At 36.4% G+C, this 18,869-nt stretch overlaps 1 pseudogene; it reads right to left on the bottom strand.

The window, feature by feature from the left end:
- Nucleotides 1-16,498: 16,498 nt before the first annotated feature.
- Nucleotides 16,499-17,595, bottom strand: LOC120276120 (annotated as a pseudogene).
- Between the last annotated feature and the right edge of the window lie 1,274 nt (nt 17,596-18,869).

Genomic DNA, 18,869 nt, shown 5'->3' with positions numbered 1-18,869 from the left:
TGGCTTTTATAAGGGTTGGAATCTAGCATCCACACGGCCGTATGGAATTTCCACACACCCGTGTGAATTTCCAAAAGTTGACTTTCTGCGAGCTGTAAACAGTAACTGCTACAGTAATTTTATTTCTACAATAAACTTCTACGATACTTCGCCAAAATACTCCCAAATTTACACTTTTTATCAAGGCCACATGAATGGGTACACATCCATTTGGTAGATCGCATTATGTCTTCAATGAAATCACATTAACGAAGATCTTGCTAGTTTTGCACAAGTCGGAACACAAGAGTATGACTGTCTTTGTGCCCCTCTAATTTATATATTCTCTTGAACATAATGGAGGTTGGCACACACCCAAATGTCTTTGAGCACAACTTGTGTCTTCACGTTTGTTCAATCCAAGAACTTCATCAAAAATTGCATCCACGATCTACTTTTGGTTTATTTCTTCCACAATTGTCTCCACAATCCTAAACGCACAAAAGAACACAAATACACATGCATAAGCGATAAAATCTGAGAAAAGTAATGCTCAATGTAAGAAAAAAACACTTCATATTCTTTATACACAAGCACTTATCACCAACACATTGACGAAGCTCTTGACTATGTTACTCAGATAAGTTGTTACACAAGCACTTATCTGAGTATGACTGCCTTTGTGGCCCTCCACTTTGTCTATTCACTTGAAAATTTTGGAGGTTGGCACACACCCACATGTCTATGAGCACAACTTGTGCCTTGATCCTTGTTCAGTCCAAGAGTTTCCTCAACAATTGTGTCCATGATCTATTTTTGCTTCTTTTCTTCCAAACTTATCTCCACAACCCTAAAACATAAATACACAAGCACTTATCACAAGGCTACAGACGGTAGCTGCACTTTTAACTAGAGGTGAGCACAGGCCGGTTAACCAGCTCAGTAGGCCCAACCTGCCTGGTTGCGGTTCACCAGCCCACCGTCCTGGACCCAGCCCGGCTAGGTGTAGAACTCGCCGGGCCGGTTTAGCCCATCGAACCCGGCGAGTCCGAATCACAGGAAGCCGGGCCCAGAACTGGCCCATCTTTTATGTTGACCAGGTGGGTAACCCGGCGGGTTAACTTAGCGGGCTAACCCACAGGGTCACGGGTTGGGCCAAGCCCAACCAGTAATCGACCCGTCTCTATGACGGGCCGGTTATGGGTTGTTGGCCTGGCCTGTCGAGTCAATGACCCTGCGGGCTGGGCCGGGCCGGGTTGCTGGACGGCTCGTGCCCACCTCTACTTTCAACTATTGAAACAAAGTATGTTGTGATGACACAAGCCAGTAAAGGGTTTATTATGGTTACAGTCTTTCTCTGAGGAAATGTGTTTCGAGGGTGTTTTTGTATTGTAACAATTAGAGTGCTATTTACTTTGCAAAAGAATTTTATTTATTATGCAAGAACAAAGCATATAATGGCTCGCTACCACTAAATAAGATTAGTTAGAAGATAGAACCTTAGTATTTGAGAAGATTCATAAAAGTTAGAATATAGCTTATATGTTAGTGAAGTCCATCACAATTGAGAAACATTTGTTCATAAATTTATTTGGACTTTACTCTTGAGAATTGAGGTGTTAATCTATTGCAAGAAGACTCATGATAATTGATTAATCTCCAATGCAAGATGTCATGGACTTGGACTTTACCAACATCACATGCGGCACTTGATCGCTCCTTCCTCTATCAAGTTCAGCCTACTACTTCCTTTGCCTTGGATTGCCTACCAAAGAACCGAAGAAACTTGAATTGCTTAAGTCTTAGCAAGAGAACTTACTAAGGAACTTGAGAGCTTGGGAAAAACTTTGTATTCTCCTTGAATGCTCGAATGTCTACAACTTTTCTTGGTTGATCCCTAAGGCAAGTCCCTTAGGGTTATTTATAGCATTTAACCTCTTCAATGGACAGTCGGGGTTAGTTCGATCTGACGGTCCTCATGGACTCTCTAGATAACTCTACAATTCTCTATCAAAATATCTAGGTCTTTCCCATTTCCTAGAAATTTGCTTCTCTTTTTCTAGGATCACGGAGAAGACTCTAGATAGACCCACGTTTTTCTACATAGTTCTTTATACAAGGTTATATTATAACACTTAGAAAAATTTCTAAGTATGGAAGGGAACCTCCCTTCCTCTCTATCATGGCGGGGCTTCTCGTTTCATGGGCGCGCTAAACAAGTGCCTTGTCACACCGAGCGTGACATCCTCCCTCACCCATCATGGCAAACTCCTCATTGCTTCTTCGAGCAGGACTTCCTCAACTTGGTCCATTTTCCTTTGTTAAAGCTTGGTCCTCCATCTTCCACAAGGGACATGGCCAAGATCTTACTCTCTTTAAGATTTTCCTCTCTATCTAAGGGAATCATTCTCATCCTCCCTTCTAGTATCCACATGGTGTTGGTAAATGGGATCAACACAGCCTTGGTCCAATCAAAGAAGTCCATATTGAGTACCATGAGGTAGTCGTCCATAGTAACAATGGAGAAGGCTAGCTCATCACACCAATCTCCTAAACTTACCTTCACACCTTTAGCTATGCCAAAGATTGGTGTTGGCTCTGAGTTCACCGCCTTGAGCAATCCATGCTCCTTCTTGTAAGGGATTCCTAATCTCCTTGCTTCCTTCTCCTCAAGGAAGTAGTTTGTGGCACCATGATCAATTAAGGCCTTCACTCCATGGCCTCCCACCTTGGCTTCCACAAACATGCGCCCCTTACTCTCCGTCTTTGGCTTCTCCATCTTGGCCTTAAGAGCACTTATGATTTGCATGGAGCTAATCTTCCTCCCATAGTGGGACTCATCTTTCTCTTTATCTTGATGCTACATCTCTTGCATCATAGTGGAAAGCTTGCTCTTCTTTGGGCAATCTCTTGCCTTATGGGGACCATCACAAAAATAACACTTAAGTTAGGGTAATGTACCTCCATTCTTGGGCTCATTGTGTGCTTTGAGGTTCCACTTGTCCATCTCAAATTAGTGCCCAAACTTGTTCTCCATATGATCATCATCTCCCCCACCATTTCCATTACCATTCTTCTCCTTTGGTGGTCTCAGTCTTTCCCAATAGAGTTCAATGAGGGACTCGGCAATGGGCATGGCGGTGCTAAGGTCTTTAGCTCCACGACGCTCGATCTCCATCCTTGCCCACATACTAAGCCCATCCAAGAAGTTGAAGAAGGCATCTATCTCTGAGTAGTCTGGTATCTCAAAAGTACCTCCTAGAGTTTCTTGACGTAATCCCGGATAATTCCTTTTTATTATCTCAATTGATGTGGAAAATGTTTTAATTACTTTCGCATACATGAACTAAAGAACGGTTAAATCATCACATCATTTTGAATCATCATAAAAGCTTCTTATGGTTGTTGTATAGGCATCATATTCAAGAACTTGATCAAACTAGGTTATTCAATATTCAACTAAAATTATCTATAATAAAAATATATAATAATTTCTTATTTAATATTTATAAGATGAGTGTTAAATTAATGACAATATAGTCATTGAACTAAATGACAAAAAAACAACTACAATTTATTAATTTGATTATTTTTAATAGGTATATATATTAGTAGCAAAGGTGGTTTTCTTTCATCGTTATTCTTGTTTCTATTGCATCTTTTCTCATATTTTTGAGTTATATGTGCCAAATGATAGGTGTGTAGTTGATAAGTGCTTGTGCGATATGAATGCGAAGTGTTCATTCCTTATGTTGAGCATTACTTTTCTCGGGTTTTTACACTAATATGTGTGTTTTTATGTTACTTTCGTGCAGGTAGGGTTGTGAGGCCGATTATGAAGGAAAGAAGCCAATGTGGATCACAATGCACCGATTTTGGAGGAAATCTTGCTAAGGTTCAAACACGAAGACATAGGTCGGGTGTGAGATGCTAGAGTGTGTGTCAACCTCCTCGTATTCTAATTGGCACATCCATTTGGAGGGGCACAAGGGCAGTCACACTCGTGCATTCTGACGTATGCACATAGAACAAGAGCTCCACCAACTTGTCTATCATTGAAGAAGCAAGTGATCCACGACGTGAACATGTGCCCGATTGCGTTACCCCGATGAAAATATGGATTCGGGAAGCTATGCAGGACGGATACTGTAGTAGAGCACTGTAGCAACACTATGGCAAAATACTATAGCAGCACTGTTCACAGCGGCCGAGAAAACAGGAATTCAGAGAATCCACACGGGCGTGTGGAAATTATACACATCCGTGTGGAAATTCCACATGGGCGTGTGTAAAATCCACAGATCCGTGTGGTCGCCAGATTCTAGCCCTATTTAAAGCCGATTCAGCCCCGATTTTAGTATTCTTTTCTCCATCTTTTCCCCAACTTGAGAGAGGGCTTCGGCTAGGGTTTTGAGGGGTATTGGCTAGGGTTTTGGAGAGGTTCTACGGCTCCGACATCGCGCGTCGTTTGGAAGAAGGTGTATCCTAGGCCGAACAAAGGATCCCTTGCGACGAGTAGAGGACTCTCCACAAGACCATCGACACGACCATCGAGAGGGTTTTCTATGGATTCATTGCTTTTACATTCTATTTCTTTGATTGTACTTAGCTCCATGGAGAGCTAAACCCCTAGTGGGTACTTGGGTATTTGTGAACCCTAGGATGTATTTGTTTCATTGAATCTCTTTATTATACTTTCAATTAATTGATGTTTATTGTGAGTTCCAACCTTGAATGCTTGATTGTATGAACATTTCCCCTAGAGTGACACTAGGGTTGAGAGTTCTTGTTGGTAACCTTGTGAGTGAGTGACACACCACGAGCGTTAGACAAAGCTAGGTTGGAGAGGATTGAGAGGGTGAGTCGAGAGGTACAGGAGTGCCCCCTTTCCCCTTCAACGTGATAGATTCTACCTCCGTTCCTCGAGTTCTTTGCGACCATAATAGAGTGAATGGTCTAAGGGATGAACTTCCGCTGGGGCTTAGTTGCGCGTGCAACGGAGTGAAGCGTTGAGGTGATCTTATTATCTAGGGCTTAATTGTGATTAGGGACCTTCCACCTGGACCAAAGGGTTAGGTCCATAATTAGGAAGAGATTTATCACTTGGAATCCCTAGAGCTCATTGCAACTCTATGCGAGTGCGAGGTTGAGAGGTTATCTAATCTCTCCTCCGGGACATGTATAGAGTTAGGCATAGTTGACCTTAGATTTGGGACTATGTAATTAAGGATTTCTACAACTCACCATTGCATTAATTAGGAAGCATAATAGAGGGTTCTTGCACTTGAAACAATTATCCTAGGTGGAGCATTATCCGAGTACCCCATCTTTATCGATTGCCTTACCTCCTCTTTTACTCGTGCTCTCTTACTTGTTGCTTTTACTTTTGAGAATTGAATCATTGTCACAATTATCACTACTGATCTTTCACATAGCTAAGAAGCGAATTAAGTGTTTTTATTCCCTACTCCCTGTGGATTCGATACCCGCTCACTCGGGATTATTACTTCGACAAACCCGTGCACTTGCGGGATATACGCAAGGGGACCTTGTCAGTTGTCTCATTCATCTCATTGGAAATATGAATTATATGGGCTTATAAGAGAAATTGGATAGTTTGATTGAGGCACAACAGAAAGGTATCAAATCCTTTTTATGCCCAATCTATTCATGTTTGATTTAGTTAATTGATAAATTTATCCATTATAAAGTGCATGACTAAAGTTGGTGAGCAAGAACCTGATAGGGACGCAAGTGTATGCACCAATTGTGTAATAAAGTGTGTGTAAAAGCAAAGTGTCGGTCCATAGGGAAAAAAGTCAATGCTAGTAGTAACCCTAAACCTGAAAAATAGCCTAAGTGATCAAATGTTATGTATGTGAACAAAAGCAAATAAAGATAAGAAAATATGGAAAATAATATGAGAGAAGTCAAGGAAGAAAGCGATGTCCAGGCATAGTATCCCTCTAGGGTTATAAAGAGCAAAACAAAATTTATTTATTCAAGCAATCCTATTTGAATCGAGTGGTTTCTAGAATTATACTAGACCACGATTAATCAAGTGAAGAGTAATTGAATATGTGCAGAGCTGATACAGACATCCACACAATCGCATTAACACTCTATGAAACCTTACTGTGAGCTAATGACAATCTCTTAAGTAGATAATCTCCCCCATTGAGAGAGATTATCCCTAATTCGAATACAGAGTAAAGATGTGATTTCTCCTAAAATCCACTCCACATGATTACAAAGAGCATGGAGATTATCACTAATCCACTCGGAAGGATTGTGGGAGATGAAGTCTCCAAAGTACCCTAACCATAGGTGTACTAACTATCCTCTCGAATTGCGGCATGTCTATGCTAGGTAGAAATTTCTTTTCATCACATAGTACACCAAACATGATAGCTAGGGCTTTCACCTCATTAGAAACCAAGCATTCAAATTCGCAATTAGATTCAAATAGAAATGATTGCAATTAAGAAAATAAATAAAGCATCAAAGATCCAACAACCAATGTCAAAAGTATAAACCCTAGAGTTCAACTATGCCCAAACATCTACAAATTAGCCCTCCATTAATGGGGGCAAGCATCCAAGATAAAAATAATAGGAGGAAACATGAAAGCCCTAAAAACCCCCCTTTTCAATCTTGCCGATGAAGGATCGCCGGAGAAGCCCTAGGAAAGCTTCCAAGGACACCACCAAGGTGAACTTGACAGCAACGATCTTTAATCCCCTTGAATGTTGATCTGAACCCCCCTTGAAATCACCCCTTAAGGGTTGGATATTTGTCTCTTATCTTTCCTAACTTGGCCTCCATGAAACATCCAAAGGAAAAGTGTTGAATGCCCTAAAAATTCTCATAAGTTATATTTATACCTAACTGCTTGTAGGTTGCTTACAAGCGTAAGGATGTGGCCATAAAGAAGCTGGAGAAGATGGTCATGAGCCTTATGGGAACACTTATGACTGTAAGTCAGGTCCGTAAGGTCCTCTATTTGTGTTACGGTCCAACATACGACCATAAGAAATGGACTGTAAGCTTCACTTATTCTGCTTGATGTGACTGTCCTTACGAGTGTAAGCTTTAGTCGTAAGCTCCTCTGGATGATCTTTACAAGCATCCTTACAAGCATAAGCCTTGCCCGCAAGGTCCTCTTAATTGGCTCTGAATCCCTCTTATGGGTATAAGCATGCCAGCAAGGTCCTCTGGAATTTACTTACGGCCGTAAGGTTGGCCGTAATTTGCCCATTAGCCATCCAGTTTGCCTTGTCCTTGTTCAAATAATGTCGAAAGAGCTCCAACTTCATCGTTTGAATTCTGAAATTCTTCTTTTGGCTCTCTCTCATCTTGAAATACTTCCCTAAGCATGAGAATGCAAAACATACTAGATTTAGCATTGAATTACACAATACGATTCTAATACATGTCGAATGAGTGTACAAAGTGATATAAAATACATGTATGTTGTACACTCATCAGAATCTCGCAAAAGAATTGCACTAATGGTTATGTTTATTGTATGTCTATCATCACCTAATTAATGAGCTAGGTATATTGATTAGTGCTTGAAAGTGTATATTTTTCATGCTATTTATACTCCATTTAGCATAAAAATTGATATGTTTAGCACCAAAGTAGTACATAATTTCATTCTTTTGCTTAGACTTTATTATGTTTTAAGGCCAATGAAGTGAATATAGGGGTGTTTTGAAGCAAAATAGACTAAGTTGAGTAATCAAAGCTTCACCACGGCTCACAATGCCCATGGTGACATTTACATGGCCGTTGTCCACTCTCAACACTATCATTATCAAGTTATGGCAGTGCGGAATCACAGAAGGTGATACAAAAGCCACAACGGCCTTACCATAGCCATTGTGAAACCATCATGACCGTGATCCACCCACACAACGCCCTGAGAAGCTATGCCAAGACGTAACTTGAAGCCCAAGCAATAACTTAATCTCCACGGGAATCACAACACCCTTGGTGAGGCCGTAGCGGACACGATATTATAAATACCTTAGGGCTTTCTGATCTTAGGAGGTTCTATTGCCGAATTTGGTAAAGCGGTTGGAGTTCTAGAGATCTAAGCGGCTTCCAAGGAAGATTCAACCTACATCAATAGTGGAGGGTGAGCAAAGATATTCGGCGCCATCTTGACGATCTTGGGATCCTCTCAACCTCAACCATCAGAGATCTATTGGTGGTAGTTAGTTTAGAAATTCTTTGGTCTTTATTTTTTGTTCTTGTGGATTTATCTTTATCTAGATCTTTATTCTCTATCGATAGGACCCCAATTCAAGGGAAATTGTATGTCTAGGTATTTTGCTTATTACTTGTGAACCTTGATTGATAATTCAATAAATCTTCTCTAGTATTTTGTGATACATTACATGTTTCTTGAATGCTTATTTTGTTGATATGGTGAGGAATATATGCCCCTACATCATAACACATATGTTTTGTTAGATCTATGCATGCACTAAGAAATTAGGCATAGCTAGTTTTCTAGATTAGGGTTTGATCACCCCTTAGGCTTAGAGTTTGATTTATCCCTTTAGAGGAGTTTCTGAACTTAAGGCAAACATAGGAGGCTAGGATAGGAATAGATTCCATCTTAAATTCCTACTGATTTAGACCTAGTTGCCAAAAGTTTGAGACTAGTAGGCCTCTGAATTCCCTCGGTCCAACACTAGAACACGACTGTCATAACTCAACACATATCATAAGTAATAGTTAAGAAAACTCTCATACAATTACCCAACTCCTTCTAATTGTGCTTAACGATCCTTAATTGTATTGTATTAAGTAATTTTGAGAAGTAAGTTTTAGAAACAACATAGATGTAAGTTATTGATTAAGCAAAAAAAGAAGTAATAGGAGCCTCTCACCTTTCCCTGAGGAATATGACTTTCGTGCTCACCCACGAGGTATTACTTGATGACCAGTGCACTTGCGGTAATCACAAACTTAAACTTATTTACATAGATATTTAAGCTCACACCCAAAGAGTCTGTCATATTTGCTACCCAATCTTTTATAAAGCATTTATGACAACTTGGTCGCAAATAATACTCTTTTGTGACTACCCCAAATTGGTTGCAAATGATACTCATTAGTGATGGTAAAAAATCATCTCAAACAATAGTTATTTTCAACTAAAAAAATTAGCCCCAAAAGAGTATTATTTGCTACAATCACTAATTGGTCGCAAACAACACTCATTTGCGATGATAAAAAATAGTCGTAAAAATTATTCATTTATGACAACCAAAATTTGGTTACAAATAATATGTATTTGTGGCAAGTAACAATTGGTAGCAAATAATAATCATTTGTGATGGTTTATTCTTTGTTGCAAATAATACCACTTGTGACGGCTTACCTTTGTCAAAAATAACACTATTTGTGTTGATTGGTTGCTGTTACAAAAATTAATTTATCCCCTTATCCGTTGCCTAATCAATGATTTTGTGACTAGATATTTAATTTTTTAAGACAACATTTTATTAAGACAACATTTTTCTGTTGCCAGAAATATTTTTGTCATAATTAGTTGCAAAATAAATATCTTTACAAATGGAAGCAGATATGTTGACATGCGACGACCATAACTAGTCAAAGCAAACATACCTTTTCTTATAGTATAACAACCACCGTGACAACTGAGGAGGGGTGAGTGACACTTTTCGGCCTGGAGCTACATCGAGGTATGAAGAAATCTGGTATCACATCAAACATATCTTTATATATATATATATATATATGCAATAACATTATAATCTGAACCATTTGATAGTCAAGCAAAACATGGAATATACCATAATAAAACAAGTTGATATACAAAGTAGTGAGAAAAGGTTAAAGGTGATCAAGTAGTGGATCCACCCTTATACAGATTTAATACTTACATATACAAAATATATTTATACAAGAATATAAGGTGATTTACACGGAGACCACCCAACACAACGTCCTACTTAATGTTGACCATTCACAACTTAGGAAATGAAAGAAATAGAGGGGACAGACAACTTGGTTACTCAATTAGCAGAAAATATACTCCCACTAGGGCAATCAAGCTTGCAAAATAAAATAAAAATCAAGTTCCACACCCACATGTAAAAGTTACATTGATTCAAAGTAGATAAGTTCAAATAAATTGAGCGTCAAGATTTTCTTATAAAATAAGTTTTGAGAACTAGATGTTCAAAATAAATACCTTTAGGAATTAAAACTATGTAAGAAGACATATACAAAATATTTGCAGGACTAGCCACAAAACTTCCTTAGCCTAAACGTGGTGGTGACTAAGTTAGGAATTTCCAAGGTTGTTTCTTGTTTTCATTTATATATATATATATTCAAAACTCTACTTTTAAGCTTACATTGAATCAAATCTCCCATTTATTCCTCAAAACATAAAATATAATTATAATCTATATTTACAAGCATTTTATTAATCAAAATGTAGGGAATTGATATGAAATATGTGTACATTATGCATGTTATGAAGCAATATCATTTCCCTTATTAGAAAAATGATATTAGAATTCAACAAAAACTAACAAAATTGGCTTCAAAGCTTATAATAACTATCATGATACAACAAGTTTGATGAATACTAGTATACTAGATTCTGACACAACATGTGAAATTCTCCCCACGTATAATATTTGATGACGTTAAGCACATCATCACAACAATAGTCACCTTTCCATCGTCGCTAAAGATATATTATGACGTTATGCACATTGTCGTTACCAAATACTAAAATTTATGTGATGACATATACGAATGTCACATTATAGCTATGTTTTTGTGAAATTTATTTTTTTCCATAAAATAGAATATAGTGTTATACCATGACGATAAACACATTGTCATTACCAAATGCTAAAATTTACGTGACAACATATAGGAATGTCACATTATAGCTATATTTTTGTGACATTTATTTTTTTCGTAAAATAGAATATAAAATGTGACAAAATATCATGGACCGTCAAGAAATTTGAGTTGAATGTTCAACTATTAATGATAAAAATCATTCCGTCACACTAATCGATAGTGTATTTTTTTGTCACATGTTATTAAAAAAATATCATCACTAGTTGTCATGGATCATCACATCGTATGAGGGAAACATTTAACTATTCATGACAAAAAGAAGATTGTTATTCAAATTGGTGATGTATTTTTTGTCACCCATTATTTAAGAATAATGTCATTAGATAACTTACATCGCCAAGAACTATAATGTAAATGTTCATCTATTTGTGACGGAAACATGAATGTCACATGAATAGGTGGCTTAATTTTTTGCCACTAACTATTGGAAGATAACATCATGGAATATTTGTAAATGTTAAATTAATTGTGACAATATTAGTATATTCACCACTTGATTAGGTGGCATTCAAAGCATCGCCAAATATTTATTAACGTTTAACATTTGTGACATTTGCTAAATGAAAAGGTGGCAAATAAAATGCATGCTTATTGTCACTAAATGATTTTAAAATTCTAATAATCTATGATGTGAATAAATCATCAAACCAATTGGTCACGTGCTTATTGTCACAAATCATTGACACATACGAATAAATGGCAATGATAATTAGATGTCACAATTATCATGTGAATATTTTCATGATCCGTTTACCATTCATCATGAATATTTTAATATACCAGTTTTTATCATGTCAATAGCATTTAATGAAATATTCCAATGGTATTCCCACCTTAGAATTTCATACATCAAGTATCTAAATTGAAAAGTAATTCTAAAAATTACAAAGTATCTTCACATTTTGATAAATTTAAACCCTTTAGAATAAAGAAAAAAAAAGCCAAGCTAGTTCATATGTGTGGCAACTTATTCGTTAGCTTTCAATCTGATTCTTTTGATGACAATGATTTAGTTGATGGAGAAATCAGCTCACTTAAAATTGTAATAAACATTCAATAAAAATAAAAAATTACTTGATAAAATGTAAAAGAAATGCATTGATAAGTAAATATTGAAAACACTATCAATCTGTTAAGAAAAGACAAATGTTGATTTATCAATTAGAAGAATAACAAGATTACAGTAAAATACATTAAAAAGAAGTACTAGAAATGGGAACAAATTCAATATAACAAGACATAAATATTCATTTTGAATACCACATAATTTCGAGTTTCTAACATTTTAAAAGAACTAAAAGATCCTTAATGCACATGACTTTAATAGCATGGTATTATTATAAATTTTAAAGCATATATGCAAGTAATTTTTCGGTTATTCATTAACACACAAATTAGATTGCAAAACTACTCTTCTATTCTATTATTACACTCAAATAACTAAAATAATAAAATAAAATCATATTAATCTAAATTGAGAAGCTTTTAGTCTTGATTTAGTAATATAATAAAGCAAATTTTATTCAAAATAAAAAATTGATTTCACCTAAAACACCTAACAAATGTTTTTCCAAATCAAAATGATATATTTTATACATACCTTGTTTTCTTTGTTAAAATATGTGTAGTGGTTGTCTTAGTAGTAAATATTTGTATTACACTCACTCAAATAGGCAATGAAGAAGATGAACACTAGAGAAAAGGGTTTTCTTTAGTGAGTTGTTGGAAGATTTGAGAAATTTGGAGAAAAGGGTTAGATGGCTCTTGATTGGTTTAAATTTTTAGACACTATTTTTTGGCGGGAGCGAAGTAAATAGTAAAACTAAATATGTGAGGAGATTTGGTGAAAGTTGTAGGAACAAAAATGCAGACCATTAAGTGGGCTTAAAGGACTAGAATGTTGGGACTTGGGGCTTAATAATGGTGATTTGAACACTAAGTTTTTTCACAACTCGGCTTGTATTCGCAATAGTTCTAAAAGAATTTTTAAATTTTTTACTAGTATGAGCTGTTTTTCCAACTAAGAATCGTGACATTGAAATTGCTTTATTGAGTTTTATTCAAATCTTTGGAATTCTTCCTGCAATCTTTCATTAAATGACATTTTCAATGCGTTACCAAATGACCATAATAAACTTTCTACTAAGACAAGGCTTTTTTTGGTTAGACTCATAGTCATGCCCCAACCCGTGACCTAGCACGTGGCAATCACCACGTTGCCCTAAAGTAGGTGATATGTACATCCACCATTCTCGAGGCAACACAAGGCAAACAAAATATTCTGTAAAAATCTATTACAAGAAAAATATTTGTATATATATATATAGCATTCAAAAGATAACACAAAGGAACATAATGTCCACTAGAATATAGAAGTTCGATAGTGTTGATAGTAGTGCGAGAAATACCAATGTTAAACATTAATTACACACTAGTGGATCTACTTAAAACAAGTTTGAATACATAAACAAAGATCAACCTAAAAACAAACTCTAGTGAAAAGATAAGATAGATGGATGGAGCCAAGCACAAACCCCAAACACGCAATGACCTTAACAATCACCACCTGAAAAAAATGAAAATAGAGTGGGTAAGTAAATAGTTACTCAGTGAGTGATTAACAGTTTCTTAATGCTTACAAAATCTCAAAATAAACATTTTTTTTTATCAACACTTTTCCATAAATAGCGTCATAACATGAATGAAATCGATAAATAGGTTTTCGGTATAGTGAATAGTTCCATGTAAAGTCTTAAAATCTAAAATCCAATATCCGTGTGCAAAAATAAAATTTAGTAAAAAGGCTGGCCACAAAATCATCATCAAACCAAACCACCGTCATGATAAGGAATGGGATCACCAAGGCTAGTTATCCATTTCAAATGTAAAATCAAGCCCACCTTAGCGTTTAGCCTCTGAGATCACTCATGAGGTGACACACAACATCGTAGAATCAATGGAGGACTTAGCCACTCCTAATTCAGGTTTTCTTTGAGCCCCCCGAAAGTGTGACCTATGCCATCCAATTAACCACGCTGCCTCTCACTAGGTCAGACCGTGAGGACCACTACTATAATAGCCGAGTCATAGACTTGCAGTCACTAATATCCAAAAATCCCAACACAAGTATAAATATTTACAATTAACAATTACATACAATTTCACATTTCAATATATCACATAAAATATTTAAATGTTTATATCTCATTCCCAATTCATGTTTGCAAACCCATTAGAACATTCATGATAAAGAGACATCATAAAAACCGATTAAGAAGCCACCATAGCTCATTTTAACAATATAAAAAAAATTGTTCATTAAAACATCATAAAACAGGACATAAAATTCTTTGAATCCAAATAATAAAACCATTTTAAAAAATTGGTAAGGAAGGTACCGACTCATAATACTTAGACTGTAAGTCTAAGATCTTAGAAGCGGTACTTCTCTGCAAACTACTTGTCCTTGGTGGAGGATTCCCACCTAAGAGCAAAGCCAACTCAATGCAAATTTAACTAAAAACATGCATGTAAAAAAGAGATGTGCATAATTCGAACCCTATATACAAGACATAAACCCTTGACTGAACACCATATGGGCTTGTTACGGCCTACTTTTATGGCCGTAAGCACTTGACAGAGGGCCTTATGGCCTACTTACAATTGTAAGCCCTTGATAGAGCACTTTACGGGCACCCTTATGCCTATAAGGTTGGCCATAAGCTTCCTAAAAAGGTTAGGAAGGGTTTATATGGGTGTCCTTATGCCTGTAAGGATCTAGGAAGCATGAAAATAAGCCACGTAGGTGATAACTAAGCAAAAATTCAAGGGTTACAATCATATGACTTATATACAAGTTTTCTTTATATCTAACAAGGAAAAACTTAAATCTAATCAAGAAATCATCACTTAATGAATCCATAAAGGGTTTAATAGATCCACAAAACCCTAGATCTAAAATACAATATCAATCCACAACAAACTCCTCACAATTAACTCCAAAACCATGGACTCAAACAAAGAAATCATAAAACTTCAAATATCTCATACCAAAACATTGGGGAAGCAAGAAGGTTGAGGAAGAAGATGCACTATGATGCTAACGTCAAGAGACTGATTGTGAAGAAGATGAGATGGCGATCTTGCCTTGATTTTCAGTTAAAAAAAAGGGAAGAGATGCAGATTATGGCTCTAAGATTTCTCCAAGAGAGATTTGAAGAAGAAAAAAGTATTAATTGGGAAACTGTGGGATAGAAAATATGCGTCTGGCATCATGAAGAAGACACCAGATGATATATCGAAACACAAATATCATATTTGTTTTGTGGATTCTTCCATTTCTAATAGAGGCAAGCCTCTATTATTAATTACCCCATATTAGAATCTTAGAAACCTCCGATTAAGGGCAAAAGTACAAGTAAAATGGCAAGAAGATTTGCGAATTATAAATTTTGTTATTTTATTGCATATATTTAATACATCATTTATGTCATTATATGACTTTATATATATATATATATATATATATATATATATATATATATATATATATATATATCATGTATTGTTGCCGCTGCCTGTGCCTTGCCACCGCGTTGCATGCTTTGTTGTTGTATGCGATAGGCATCTTGTTATCGCTTTGAAATTTATTACTGCCTTTGGGACATAAATTTTAATCATTGACTAACCCATGGTGTTGCTTTGGATTGAAAGAAATGTTGTTCAAATACCACACTTTATATAGTATACATCCATACTTATGTTGTCTCTCTTATAGTGAGCTATGCACTTTTGAATTTATATATGTACATGCATGTATCTCATTATTTTTTAAGAGAGCTCCATGTGTATCTCTTATGTAGTGGGACCCATAATTTATATATATGCCATGTATATCTCTTCATGGTGGGCCCCATATGCATCTCGTTCCTTCTTTTTTTTCAATTTATTTATTCATTTATTTTGCCATGCACTTTGAATGCTTTATATATATATTTATTTATTATATTTTTTTTTAATGGTGGTCCCACCTCTTTAAGTCATGAACATGCATGCTTTTCAAAAATATTTTCTATTTTGTTATGCACGTATGCATGAATTCGTTTATTTATTTATTTATTTATTTCATTTTATTTCATTTTTTTGCATGCATGCTTTTCACTTTTTTTTCCCATGCATACAGAATTCATTTTTTTTATGCATTCATCATGCACATATATTAATATGATATTGCCAACTGTGCACAAGTGCATTGTGAATTGATGAATATGCACTGTTGATACATGGATAGGTTTTGCAGATGCAGTCTTGTAGAATGAATTTTTTTTTTTTTCAAGTCTTTTCCATATTGAACATTAAACCACCAAAATAGACCTTGTTTAAGAATACCAACAAAAATCTAATATCTGAACTATACATGTTCAAAAGGTCAAACAATGACTCGTGACCAGAGACCCGAATTTTTCTTGGTGAAAATGCATTGATTTAAGCTTGACATAGCTTCAATTCCTTCTTACTTATTTTTCCAAGTTCCTTTTATCTATGCACAAGTCGCAGATCAATCTTCTCATCATTTGTAAACTCTGGACCATCAAACTCAACCATATGAAGAGCCATCAACTATTCCATCACTTAAATTTGCAGCATGCAGTGATGCCCCATGTGCTATTGCTTTATCAGCATCAAGATGCTTGTCTAAATCTTTCCTTCCAAGAAATTATTGCCTATGAGTGACACCGCCCATGAGTTCCACTGCATAAATTTCATCTGTTTTTTAAACCAGAATGCGTAAGCACTTCTTTGACAGGAACAAGGGACTGCTCCCACAATTCCGCACAGAGTTCTTCAAATTTCTCACGAGACATAGTGCTATTGAAATCAACATCATCATACAAAGATTCAACTGATATCAGAGCAACTGTGTTCGCACTAAGAAATTTCTTTGGTGTGTTTAACCTGCTTCTTCAATTTATTATCCATGGCCTTCGGAGACTTCCTCACATCAACACCATTCCCCAATTGTTTGTTGAACTCATCAGCAAAGTATTCCGCCAATCGAAACTCCATAGTTGGGCCACCAAGCTACGGACTCCTTCTAACATCCTTAACTTGAAATTAATTGACAGAAACGATCTTTCCAAATTCCTTGGTGTTATAAGCAGAGAAGAAACCAAAGCAGCATAAGTACTGCTAGCGCCCATGTCATGGATGATCACATGCCATGATTCATTCGAGGAATCCTTATCAATGCCATACTGCAAGGCCGCCGGCATGTTCATTGATTTAAGCGAGTACATTGATCCCAGCAAGCTGCGCCACTTGCACCATCCTCTTCCTCTCTGCTTGCCAAAAGTAAGGTGGCACAGAGATCACTACATCCTTCACATGCACCTTAACGTGCGACTCCTCTAGCCCTATCGCGTAACTCAGCACAGTTACCAGCAATTCCTGATTCAAATACACCGGCCCTCCACTGTTTACCCAGATCTCGATCGATCCCCGTGCGTCCTCAACGAGATCACAAGGAAGGTACTCAGAATCAAGGAAAGGCTTCACACGACCGTAAGGCTTACCAATCATATCACAGACATGGGAGAAGACCTTGTCGAGGTAACGAGAGGTGATGCCAACGGCTTCTTCTCTGAGAAGCCAGTTCCTGGAATAGATCGCAACAAATATGAGGTGCGAAAGCATCGTCTCAGGTGGCAGGGTTCTCGCGCGGCAAAAACATTCACCAGAGTCTGGGAACGAAGAGAAGGAGAAGTTCTTATCCCTGATTTTTTTCCTTTCTTCATTCGTCTTTTTTTTAAAAAAAAATCTTTTCTTTTTCCATTCTCTTCTGATTATTTATTTATTTATTTATTATTATTTATTATTTTATTTTTTTAATATAGACAGCGCTATCATCATCTTCGTGAGAGTCCACAGCAACAACAATGGGCAGCGGCGACGGTGCACAAAAAAAATAGCAGCACCAAGCGGCATGGCAACAACGATGGTGAACAGTGGTGGCGACATCAACGACGAACTCAGGCATGCTTGGCGGCATTATCTAAGCCATCCAAGCATGCCGCAGCGATGAACGATGGCAACGGCGACGAGAGACAACAGCGGCATGATTGGCGGCATTATCTTAGCCATCCAAGCATGCCGTGGCGATGAACGATGGCAATGGCGAAAAGCGGCAGTCGACTCCTTTTTGATTTTTTTATATCATTTTTTATAAAATAAGCATGGGAGAGAAGATAACCTTTTTTAAAAAAAAAAAAACTCTCCTCGTTTTTTTTCTCAATTCCTTCCTCTATTTAAAAAACCTCGCCCCTTTCTTATCCTCGTCCCAAGAGAACATCTCCCATTCTTATCCTCATCCCCATAGATCACAACAAAGGATAAAATTTAAATTTGAATTTAATTTTTTTTATCATCATTATTTATATATATATATTTATATTTTTTTTTTAATTTCAAATTCGAAAATTTGAAATTTGAAAATTTTTTATTTCTTTTAATTTTTTTCCTTAGTTCGTCTCCCATTTTCGAAATTTAATTAAATTAATAAAAATTAAAATTTTGAAATTTAATTTAAAAATTCAATTTGCCTCAGGATACGTGTTTGGGGTACTTCGGGATTTGCACTTCTGAGGTTGCCTCGAGATCGGTTCTCAGGCTACATGAAATTTAGGATTGCCTCGGGATATGTGTTTGGCTATCCTAAGATTTGAGATTGCCTCGAGATAGGTGTTCTCAGGGGTAATCTTGTAATTTGCCTTTATGCCTCGAGATATGTTCTAAAGGGCAATCTTGTAATTTTCATTTTTTTTCTCTCGAGATATGTTCTCAAGGGGAATTTTGTAATTTTGCATTTATGCCTAGAGATATTTTCTCAAGGATATTTTTTTTGTATTTTTTGCATTTATGCCTTGAGATATGTTCTCAAAGGCAATTTTGTAATTTGGTATTTTTTATCT

Source organism: Dioscorea cayenensis, chromosome 14, assembly GCF_009730915.1.
Source record: "Dioscorea cayenensis subsp. rotundata cultivar TDr96_F1 chromosome 14, TDr96_F1_v2_PseudoChromosome.rev07_lg8_w22 25.fasta, whole genome shotgun sequence".
In the NCBI taxonomy this organism is placed as follows: domain Eukaryota; kingdom Viridiplantae; phylum Streptophyta; class Magnoliopsida; order Dioscoreales; family Dioscoreaceae; genus Dioscorea; species Dioscorea cayenensis.
The sequence above is the reverse complement of the archived record's forward strand: the minus strand, read 5'-3'. Positions and strand labels throughout refer to the sequence as shown.